The following is a 12,265-nucleotide window of genomic DNA, read 5'->3' as shown; positions in this document are numbered from 1 at the left end:
TTTTTATTTATTTATGAGAGAGAGAGAGAGAGAAACAGAGGCAAATATAGAGAAGGAATGGGTGCACCAGGGCCTCCAGCACCTGTAAACACATGCACCACCATGTGCATCTGGCTTATGTGGGGATCAAATCTGGGTCGTTAGGATGCATTTCCTTAACTGCTAAACCATCTCTCCAGCCCAGTTGGCTTTTTTTTTCTTTTGTTTGTTTTTTTGTTTTTCGAGGTAGAGGTAAGGTCTCAACTCTGGGCCAGGCTGACCTGGAATTCACTCTGTAGTCTCAGGATGGCCTGGAACTAATGGTGATCCTCCTATCTCTGCCCTCCCGAGTGCTGGGATTAAAGGCGTGCGCCACCATGCCCAGCTTTATTTATTTATTAATTTGGAGGTAGAGTCTCACTGTAGTCTAGGCTGACCTGGAATTCACTCTGTAGTCCTAGGCTGACCTCAGACTCATGGTGATCTTCCTACTCCTGCCTCCCAAGTGCTGGGATTAAAGGTGTGTGAGCCACCATGCCATGGGTCTGGCAGTTTTGAGTTGCTTGTACCTCTTATCTTCTTGTATCCATTTCTCTGGCAGACTTGTCATATTGTTCTTTGTGATTTTTGACCAGATTTTCTCCTATACAAAAGCCCCAAACACTCTTATAATGAATACTTTATATATCCATATTTTATTGTGAACAGTGAGTTTATTGAGGTTACTTACACAAACATAGGTGACTCAAAGAGAGCTGCATCTCCAGAAAGCCCCATCCCAGAATAGGTGACAAACTCACAGAAGTTGTATCTCTGTAGCTCACTGCATGACTTGAAGGCCAAATTTTGTATATTTTTCTCTTTAACATTTACTTTTATTTGAGGGAGAGAGAGGAAGAGGCAGAGAGAGAGAGAAAAAGAGATAGAGAGAGAATGGGCAGGTCAGGCCCTTCAGCCACTTCAAGTGAACTCCAGATGCATGAACCCCCTCGTGTGTCTGGCTTACATGTGACCTGGGGAATTGAACTTGGGTCTTCTGGCTTTGCAGTCAAGCACCTTAACCCCTGAGCCGTCTCTCCAGCCCTTGTATTTATTTTTAAATATTTTAGTTATTTGAGAGAGATAGCAAGAGAGGGGGGAGAGAGAGAGGAAAGAGAAAGAGAGAGAGAGAGAGAGAGAGAGAGAGAGAGAGAGAAAGAGGGAATGAATGGGCACACCAGGGCCTCTAGCCACTGCAAACAAACTCCAGACTTATGTGCTGCCTTGTGTGTCTGGCTTACGTGGATACTGGGGAATTGAACCTGGATCCTTAGGCATAGCAGGCAAGTGCCTTAACTGCTAAGCCATCTCTCCAGGTCCTGTTTTTTTTTGTATAAAGTATTTAAATCATTTTTATTTATTTGAGAGCGACAGACAGAGAAAGAGGCAGAGAGAGAATGAATGGGCGCGCCAGGGCCTCCAGCCACTGCAAATGAACTCCAGACACGTGTGCTCCCTTGTGCATCTGGCTAACGTGGGTCCTGGGGAATCGAGCCTCAAACCGGGGTCCTTAGGCTTCACAGGCAAGTGCTTCACCGCTAAGCCATCTCTCCAGCCCTTCTTTTTTTAAAAAATACTTTTTGTTCATGTTTTATTTATTTATTTGACAGCAACAGACACAGAGAGAAAGACAGATAGAGGGAGAGAGAGAGAATGGGCGCGCCAGGGCTTCCAGCCTCTGCAAACGAACTCCAGACGCGTGTGCCCCCTTGTGCATCTGGCTAACGTGGGACCTGGGGAACCGAGCCTTGAACCGGGGTCTTTAGGCTTCACAGGCAAGCGCTTAACCGCTAAGCCATCTCTCCAGCCCTTCTTTTTCTTTTTTAAGAGAAATCATTTTGGCTGTTTTGGAGGATCGTAGTCCCAACAGTAAGTGGTTGCATCTTGAGAGGCCTCCCTGATGTATCACATCCGGCTGGAGGTGGACTCGGGTCTGTGGGAGGAGAGTTTTATGTAACTGAAAGTAGCGGTCAGTGCTATTACTTTGTCCTATTAGAGAGGTCATGGGCTGCAGGGAAAAGCATACTAACCATTTAAACAAGCATTTAATGATATTGTAAGTGGTGGAAACAAAAGCATTTACCTGTTTTTGTTTGTGGGTAATCTTCATGTTTCTTTTTCTTTGACTTGATATGTATTTGCAGTCAAACCGAAAAAGGTAAATAGTCCAAGATTGTGATGCTCACTCAGATCAATATCTTTGTGGGCCCCTGAAAACGTCTTGTAGTAGATGAAAAACTTATCTGGTATGATATTCCTCTACATTCTCTGTTCAGGTGTGGCATTTATTTGCAACTGTTCAGGTAAGTGGAAAATGACTGCAAGACAAAATCTGGATGGGGAAAACAGGTAGAAGAGTGGGTTCTAAACCTGGATGAATATGCCCATTTTAGCAAGGCAGAAAGCTCATCTTTAGGGTGCTCTGCAGACATGTGGCCGTTCCTCCCTTTGCAATACCCACAAACAATGCAGATCCTGTTTGCCTAGCGAGATTCCCAGACCCATTACTTTCTTTCTGCCACTGCCTTTGAATTCTCCCCATTTTCCCTTGTTGATGTCATATCCATTAAATTGGTTTCTCTACTTCCTGGGCTGGTCTTCGCCTAACCCATCCTCTCAATGACCAGCAGAAAAACTTCTGGAAATTTCCTTACTTTGGGTCCAGGGAGGTGGCACAGTAGGTAAAGCATTTGCTACTCAGGCCAATAGACCTGAGTTTAATCCTAAGTGCAAAAGCAGGACATAGCAGTGTTTGTCCAGCACCGGGCAGGTAGAGCCAGAAGGACCCTCCGAGGGCTGGCTACATAACTAGTCTAGCTGAAGTGCTGAGCTCCAGGTTCAGTGCAAGACGTTGCCACAAAAACAAAGCAGAGGGCTGGAGAGATGGCTTAGCGGTTTAGCGCTTGCCTGTGAAGCCTAAGGACCCCGGTTCGAGGCTCGATTCCCCAGGACCCACGTTAGCCAGATGCACCAGGGGACGCATGCGTCTGGAGTTCGTTTGCAGTGGCTGGAAGCCCTGGCGCGTCCATTCTCTCTCTATCTGTCTCTCTCTCCCTCTCTCTCTGTCACTCTCAAATAAGTAAATAAAAATGAACAAAAAATATTAAAAAAAAAACAAAACCAAGAAAACAAAGCGGAGAGCAACCCATTGTCAACCTCAGGCCACCACACGCACACACTGGCACCTGCTCGCATATGTGCACCCACGGGTGTGGATATGGATACACATACCCACACTCACACACGAAGAAAGAGGGAAAAAAAAAGAAAAAAAAAAAACCAACTTCCCTTACTGCGTTCTCATAGCACTGAGTGAGTAGGTGAACGTCTCGCTCATACTTCTGGTAGTTTCCTTATGATGCAGTTCTGTTTCCCGTTTTGGCTTCGGACAGTGCGCCTCTCTCCTCCGCTCTCCTCGCCCTGATCATTTGAGCAGCTCGGGAGCACCTGCATTTCCTTGAAGCGGCGTGTGGCTTTCGGAGGGGTGCAGTGGGCTTTGTTTTCAGAGGAAGCCTACCTGTCCTTTTTAGGAAACTCTGTCTGGGCACTTGGTCCTCCTTCTGCCTTCACTTGAGGTTTGGGAGTTTTCTCTCTCTCTCTCTCTCCTTGAATGATTGTCTAAGTCATGTAAAAAGAAGTTCTGAGTGACAGACGGGGGTAAACGGACCAACGTGCTCCAGGCCAGGGAAACGTAGTTTCCAGTGGCCCCATCCTGCCTGCGGTCACTTTGGGTTTTGGACCTCTGGAGGCTCATCCAAGTCACCTCCAAGCTGCCCAGTAAATGTTGCTTTACTGAAGTTGTGACAGGCAGGCGCGAGTGATTCATTTCGGAACTAAATGAGTGTGGAGGAGGAGGGTGCTGGAAACACCGCGTCTCCGTTTGAACTTCTGAGAGCTGACGCTGCTCGCTTCTGTTGGGTCTTTCCCCGAGTAAATGATAAAGGGGAACTGAAGAGAATCGTGGGAGGGATTTTCTGATTGGAAGACGGGAGACTTCTGGTTTGGTTCCAGACTCTGCACGTGCGTCTGTTTTTTTGTTTTGTTTTTTTAATTAACCTCCTCCAAGGCTAATTTCCTCCTATCCAGCATCCTGCCTGAGGAACTTCATTGTAGATAGAGGTAATGAATTCACATTTGCCATGTCCTTGTGCATCTGTCAGCATTCTCTTAAGTCTTTAAGGACCAAGGACCAAGGAAGACCTGTGGACCAAATTGAGTGGTACTGTTTAATGCAGAGATAATTCTTTTCGAAACATTTTTATTATTTTGTTACTTGAGAAAGAGAAAAACGCAGAGAGGAAAAAAGAGAGAGAGAGAAAGAGAGAGAGAGAGGGAGAGAGAGATGCTAAGGCTTCTAGTCACTGTAAAGGAACTCCAGACTCATGCACTACCTTGTACATCTAGCTTTATGCTGGTACTAGGGAATTGAACCTGGTTCTTTGGCTTTGTGGGCAAATGCCTTAACCGCTAAGCCATCTCTCCAGCCATAATGCAGAGATACTTCTTTTGCTTGGAAAGATTTTAGAGACAGAGGAGAGAAGAAATAGATACATGTGGGTTTTTAAAAAAGTATTATTTATTTATTTGTATGAAACAGAGCAAGAGCAAGATAGAGAGAATGGGCGCACCAGGGCCTCTAGCCACTGCAAACAAACTCCAGGTGCATGTGCCACCACCTTGTGCAGCTGGCTTACGTGGGTCCTGGGGAATCGAACCTAGGTCCTTTGGCCTTGCAGGCAAAGCACCTTAACAGCTAAGCCAACCCTCCAGCCCACATGTGGGTTTCTGTGTGTGCCCTTGTGCATAGCATTGTGGTATATGCATGCATGCACAGATGGCACACCCTGGACTCGTGCAGAGGCCAGAGGAGGACTTCAGTTACCCCCCTCGATCACTCACCCCTGTGTTTCCTTGAGAAGAGTCTCTTGCCAATTCAAGAGATTACCATTTTCACAAGCTCCAGCAATTCTTCAGTCTGTGTTCCTCACAGGACTGGGATTACACATGCGTGTGGCCATGCTCACATGTTGGTGTGAGTGCTGGGGGATTGAACTCGAGGTCTCAGGGCCCCTCATGCATGCGAACAAAGTGTTCTTACCCACTGAGCTATTTCTCCAGCCTGAAAGTGTTTTTTTTTTTTTTCCTCCTTCTTCCTTCTGTAAAACAAGTTAGTAACTTTCACATAGAAAATAAACATTGCAGGGCTGGAGAGATGGCTCAGCAGGCTAAGGTGCTTGCCTGTGAAGCCTAAGGACCCAGGTTCAACTCCCCAGATCTCACATAAGCCAGACGCACAAGGTGATGCACATATCTGGGGTTCATTTTCAGTGGCTACAGGCCCTAGCATGCCAATTCTCTGTCTCTCTCATTCACTCTCTCAATTTCCCTCTGTCTCATAAATAAATGGGGGGGGGGGGAAGAAAATAATCATTGCAGAAAATGTGAGAAAGGAATGTACTCATTCATTCATCCTTGATTTGAGACAAGGTCTCACTATACAGCTCAGGATGGCCTTCAATCTGTAACCTCCCTTCCTCTTCTGCCCTCCAGAGCTCTGGGATTATAGGTATGTGCCATCACACCTGGAAGATGAGTATAATCTTAACCTTGATGCACTTGACCTCCTAGGACCTGTGGGCATCTAGTTATGATGTATGTGTTGTATCTTTTGCCATCCCTCCACGACCAGGCCTCAGATCCCGAATGCCTGTTCCTCCACACTGTGCTGACTGCTTCCGTTTTGTTTGTTTATTTCCTTTTAGATGACAGTGAGAAAACTTGAGACAGCAAGCATGTGTGGGACAGACGGTGCCCAGTCTGGCTTGCTGTGTCCCTTCATTAGAGACTGTCTGCCATTGAATAACAGTGTGGAATTTATTTTCCCTTAATCTGTTTCTATCTTAGGGGATTTCACATTTTGAATACATATCTAGAGCCCAGAAATCACAAAATAATGATCCTGTCTTAAGGTTTTTGAACACTAGGAAGGCTTACTGCTTCTTATTAACTCTTCATAGTCTCTCTTTAACTCCTCTCTCTGTACACACACACACACACACACACACACACACACACACACACACACTAATAATAATGAAAAACAAGTGAGCATGATTTGAATACCTGTGTGAAAAGACTACTTTCAAACATGGACTGCTTGAAACAGATGGTTTCTGATTTCTTTTCCAGACTTCTGAGTGTGTTAGCAAATCTGGATGACTATAGATATTTATACACATGTGAACTTGAAATACGTTAGATTGTCAGTTACCATTTGGCACAGTGATGATTGACATGAGATTGTTGGTCATCCTTTGTAGGGTTTTTTGGGGACAGGGATACGGAATGGGAATGTGTTTGTCTAGATGATTGTTTACTTAATTAGCATAAAGACACTGTATTAAAATGCTTTTTTAAAAAAAATTCGTAGAGGGCTGGAGAGATGGCTTAGCGGTTAAGCGCTTGCCTGTGAAGCCTAAGGACCCCGGTTCGAGGCTCGGTTCCCCAGGTCCCACGTTAGCCAGATGCACAAGGGGGCGCACGCGTCTGGAGTTCGTTTGCAGAGGCTGGAAGCCCTGGCGCGCCCATTCTCTCTCTCTCCCTCTATCTGTCTTTCTCTCTGTGTCTGTCGCTCTCAAATAAATAAATAAAAAATTAAAAAAAATATATATAGAGAATATATATATATTATATATATATTACATATACAAAATATATATAATATATTAATAATATATATAATATATATATAATATATATATATATCATATATATATAATATATTAATAATATATATAAAAAATATATATATAGAATATATCTTTGGATCTTAGTCTTATAGTAGACCCTTAGATATCTAAGGGAAGAAAGCCTTTATGCCTTTACTATCCCACTAATGTTGTAATATTGGGGCCACATTTTTCTTTGGCATGTGTGTGTATGGGCACAATTGTGTGCATAAGTGTGCATATGCATGTGAAGGGCAAAAGTTGACATCAGTTGTCCTTATCACTTGGTCCTCACTTTATTTATTTATTTATATATTTATTTATTTATTTATTTACTTTGAGACTAGTTCTTTCACAGCACCAAGAGCTCATTGATTGGGTTAACTAGCCACCTAGCCCTGGGGATCCATTTCTCTTTGCCTAACCAGGGCTGGGGTTACTGGTGGGTACCACCATGGCTGGCATTTTACATGGATGTTGGGGATCCAATCTCAGGCCCTCATGCTTATGTGAGAAGTGCTTTACAAACTGACCCTCATCTCCCCAGCCCCACTTTTTTTTTTTGAATATATATATTTTTATAGCTTCAGGTAATTAAGATCCTCAGGTAATTAAGATCCCCGGTGACGTTGTGGTTGAACACCACTTTTATTATTTCAACAGTATGTCTTTTTTTGTGGGGGTAGTGTATTGAACTCACCTGAAACTTTGTCGGTAGATTTAAGATGGAACAATTCCTCGCTGGGTTGTTTAATTTGGTGAGAAGCTGCCTGTAACCAGAGAACAAACTGTTTGGAAACGGTCCACTTTTAAGTTTGCACATATGCGTACATGGAGTGTTTTCCGTTCATTCATCTCTTGCCAGTCTCAGTGTTAGGAGATCTTGCATTCTTCGTGACAGCATCCCAAGAATCCGGCTTTTCTGCCACTCTCATAAAAACTGCATCTGTTTTTTTTTTTTTTTTTTTTTTTTTTTTTTTTTTAAGGTTAGGGCTTCATGCTTGGAATTAACCAGGAAAAGCCTTATTTATATCTCGTGAAAGAAGGACCAGAGCCGGCACTGCTTACTCGCTGCCAAAAGTTTTTATAGTAATACTTTGTATCTAGGCTCTGGCTCTTACCATTAAATGTGCTTTTTATAGAGTACCAAGTTATAAATGTAGTGCAGCCACGGCATATTAATCTTACTGCACAGATTTAATGAGGCAGTTGTTTTGCGATGGACACTATTGGGAGCAGAGAGCGACAGAGTTTTACTTCACCACTGAGCTGCAGAAATATTCCTTGCCTGGTAATAATTATAACCACATGATCTCTTAGTTTTTCTTTCTTTTGCCAGTGCTTTTTTTCCATACAAAAGTGGCTTGGAAGGAGGTCCATTTTCTAGGCAGGGAAATGGATTGGAAATTGGGCTGTTTTCTCAGTAGTTTGACATTTTAGCTTTGATCAGGCCTGGGGTCCTTGTTGCAAGGAAAGAAATATGTAAGATGAGGTTCAAGAATACAGATAGTCTTTGCCAGTCCACTGAGATGGCTTTTAGATATTCATTACTTTTACTTGACTTTTATATAGGTTATAAAAAGTAAATGTGGTGAAACCTCATTTTTACATGGACAGAATAGAATTTCTGCTGGTTGGCCTTAAACTGATCCCGCACTTGAAATTAATTGAGGTCCGTGGGTTTATTGCCTCCAACACTTTTAAGCCAGGGCAATTTTTCATTTTCCCCAAAGTTGTAATTTTATTAAACCAAGTTAAAGAAATAACAACCTTTAAGAAGAGGAGGATGAGAGGAAGAAGGAAAGGAATTACCTGCCAGAGAACATAATGAGGGGAGAATCGTGACTCTTTTAAATTCTGCTTAATAGGTAATGCTAACAAAATTGGAAACAGAATGCCTCCATTTATGGTAGTCCTAATAATTGTGTCTCCATTCCAAAATCCTGCCTTCCATTCAGATCAGAACACTGTAAATCCAGTGTCCCACAGCCCCCTTTCTGAGCAGATGAGTTGGAAGGTTGGGTGAGCAGGTGAGATCATGGGTGATGGAGGCCACATGTTTGGACAGGGAGAGGGAGAGGTGCCTCTGCTAAGGCGCGTTTTGTGGTTGCATTGGGGGAGATTTAAAAGCTCTGCCCTTTGGAGGGTTTATGGCCAACAATGTAGTTGGAGGAACAATTGTCCTTCATGCACTGGTGCTGGGGAGGGGGGGGCAGGGCAGTACTTAGAGGCATGGGCCTTGTATTTATAACCCCTGAGGTTCAAGTCAGAGGTTTGAATGGCTAGCAGAGTAATACAATTATTTTTTATGATTGGATCTCAGAGGACTTTATAAAAACTACATCACCAAGGCCATGTGCAATTACTGAAGTGTAGCCACCTGTGGGAGAGACATGGTTGACAATGTAAGCTTTCTAGAATCTTCTGACATCCCCTGGCATCAGGAACAGAAACCCCTCACACAAATAGACACATCTTTTGAATAGGCTGGAAAAAAAAATAATTCTCCTGCATGTGGAGGTTGGGAAAGTAAATTCTCCTTATAAGAGAGAGACTGTGATTCTAGTAGTCGTGACATGGAGGCATCATAGGTTATAATCGAACCCATCTCCCAGAGGGTCCCACTTAAGTGTTGACCTAAAAACAAATTCGCCAGTTGGCTGGAGCATGCATCCTAAAGTTGCAGCAGAAGTGAGTAAGCTTGACTGAGTTCAGTCCCCAAAGGGTTCTGTCTGCAAACACAGAAGTGAAGGCAAAAAACGTTTTTATTAGTCTTCAAATGACCCTCATTCTAATAACCAGCCATAGTGGATGGGATCCCTCTTTAGCTCAGAAGAATGGAAGCCTTGAACATTTTGATATTGGGTTAGTGTAAAGTGCTCATATTACTGAATACTAAGGAAGGTGAGCTTTTGTTTTTTTTTTTTGTATCCATTTTTCTCTGCATGCTACTTAAAATATTCAGGGAGTCTCCTTATTTAAAAACAAGCAGGTCTGCAAACCCAGTGCGTGGCATTTAAATAATCACATTAAGATTCAGTACTCACACCCACATTTCCCTGAGTGCTGTCAGGTTTTTTTTTTTGAGAAGCTGGAAACTCGAGTAAAATAAGGAAGTCTCTTCCACATGTACACACTGCCTCTAAGCAGTCTCTGGTGGAGTGGGGTCACTTTGCCGGGGTTGGGACAGTTATTTACTTTTCTGAATCACTCTCTGGTTTGGCAGTGTTTTACTGCTTGGCTTCAGTTTGTGGGAGATCTTTGAACCATTACCAGTTTGTTGCGTCTGTGTCTCTAGACAAAACATTTGAAAGCAGGATGCTCCAATGCGGTGGGTCACATCATGTCGGTTTTGGAAAATGTAGGGCACGTACATGCTTTCTAAGTTGGAGGTAACTAGCATGTTCCTATTTACAGGGGGGAAAAAAAAAAAACAACTAAAAACTACACCAGCATGGGGCTTTTTTTTTTTTTCTGGCTCCCTTATGTTCTTCTCTTTCCTCTTCTCTCTTCTTATCAACACTAAATCATATTTACTAAGTACTCACTTGGAGCTGGTGCTGTGTACACTACAAGACAAATGAAGAACATGTTCTGATTACTCTCCCAAGAATGAGAGGTCCAAATCCCAGTATATCAAAATAGGCAATCAAACCTGGTGTGGTGGCGCACGCCTTTAATCCCAGCACTCAGGAGGCAGAAGTAGGAGGATCACTGTGAGTTCGAGGCCACCCTGAGACCACATACTGAATTCCAGTTCAGCCTGGGCTAGAGTGAGACCCTACCTTGAAACCCCCCCCCCCCAAAAAAAAAGGCAATGTATAGACTGTTGAGATAATAATTTTCCAGATGGCAAATCAACCAAAATTACCAATTTACTTAAATACTATGTTCCCTTAAAACAGAACAACGAAACTACTTGGTCTTTGTGATGGGAATTCTGATTTTTCTGTGAACCGCAGAAAGTATTATCTAGATTGAAATTGAAGTTGAACTTGGCCTATCTGAATCGTTGTGAGGTAGTTAAGCCTGTTTTTGATGGGTGTAGGCTAACTTCCAGGCAGAAAAGGACTTGTCATGTAAGTTACTGGTAGAAGAAGTTGGGTTTCTAGAAAGCGAGTTGCCTGAAATGAACAAGGAGAGAATTCAACCATCAGATGGGGGCAGTGGTAGTTCCGATTGGATTATACTTGGCACATGTTGGCTGAGTGGATGCTTGGCTATAACATTTCAAATATTCAATGAGACATTTCAAAAATTTAATATGTTATACTTAAATCATCCAATGTACCATATTCATATTAAAAGTAATGTTATAGTCACATTGAATCTGTGATTATATACAAGGCATTATGCATTTCTAAGGTATCTTGTTATGACTATTTGGCAATGTTCATTGATCAGTCAAGATCTTATAAAACGTAGGAATCCCAGGCTGGGGATGGAACTCAGTTGCTGGAATGTTTGCTTAGCACACATGAAGCTCTCGGTACAGCCAGCATGGTATAAAACCAAGGATGGTGATACATTCCTGAAATCCTTGCACTTGGGAGGTGGAGCCAGGAGGATGAGAAGGTCAAGGCCATCCTCCACTACATCGTGCATTTGAGGTCAGCCTGGGCTATATGAGACCCTGTCTCAAACTTGAAAGGAAGGAAGCGAGGGAAGGAAGGAGAGAGGAAGGGAGGAAAGAAGGAAGGAGGGAAGACAGAGAGGAAGGAAGGAAGGATACTCTTATTTTTTGAGATGTAGTTATCTCTGACTGTGGAGGAATTTCATTACTTGAAATGAGTATCCCATAAATTAAGCCACTGATTATATTATCCTAATTTCACCTAAGGAATTTATCCTCTCTCCTCCTCCCACCCTCCCTCTACCCACTTTTACTTTCTTTCTTTTCTACAAAGAAAAGCAAAGTCAGCAGGGTTTTGGACTGTACTTCCCTATTTAGCCACACACACATAAACACACTTCTTGTTTACATGGTCCTGGGCATTGATTGAACCAAGGTTATTTCTCTAAAGTGAGTCAAAGGACAGCATTGATATTCTCTCTCTCTCTCTCTCTCTCTCTCTCTCTCTCTCTCTCTATATATATATATATATATATATATATACACATATATATGTATACATATATGTATATATGTACATGTATAGATATCTTAATTAACTATATTATCTGTACCTTACTTTTTGTATTTATGTGGATGTGTGTGTGTGTGTGTGTGTGTGTGTGTGTGTGTCTGTATGTGGAATGCATGGGTCAAAATGGGATGTCTTCTCCAATCTCTGTATCTTATCCTGAGCCAAGAGTTCACTGGTTCAGCTAGAAGAGCTAGTCACCAAGTTCCAGGGGTCCCACTGTCTCTGTCATCCCAGCATTAGGGCTACAGATAGGGATGCTTTCCAGCCTTTTACATGGGTGCTGGGGATCTGAACTCAGGTCCTCTCACTTGGGTGATGAGCACTTTACTGACTGAGCCATCTTCCCTGCCGCAGGTCTTAATCTTTATTTCC

At 42.9% G+C, this 12,265-nt stretch overlaps 1 protein-coding gene across 3 annotated transcripts in view; it reads left to right on the top strand.

Moving 5' to 3' along the window:
* The window catches only part of Znf521 (zinc finger protein 521), a 321,006-nt gene that overhangs the window by 25,109 nt on the left and 283,632 nt on the right, over positions 1–12,265 (top strand). The window lies entirely within an intron of this gene.

Source organism: Jaculus jaculus, chromosome 15, assembly GCF_020740685.1.
Source record: "Jaculus jaculus isolate mJacJac1 chromosome 15, mJacJac1.mat.Y.cur, whole genome shotgun sequence".
In the NCBI taxonomy this organism is placed as follows: domain Eukaryota; kingdom Metazoa; phylum Chordata; class Mammalia; order Rodentia; family Dipodidae; genus Jaculus; species Jaculus jaculus.
This window is presented reverse-complemented; position numbering and strand designations above follow the sequence as displayed.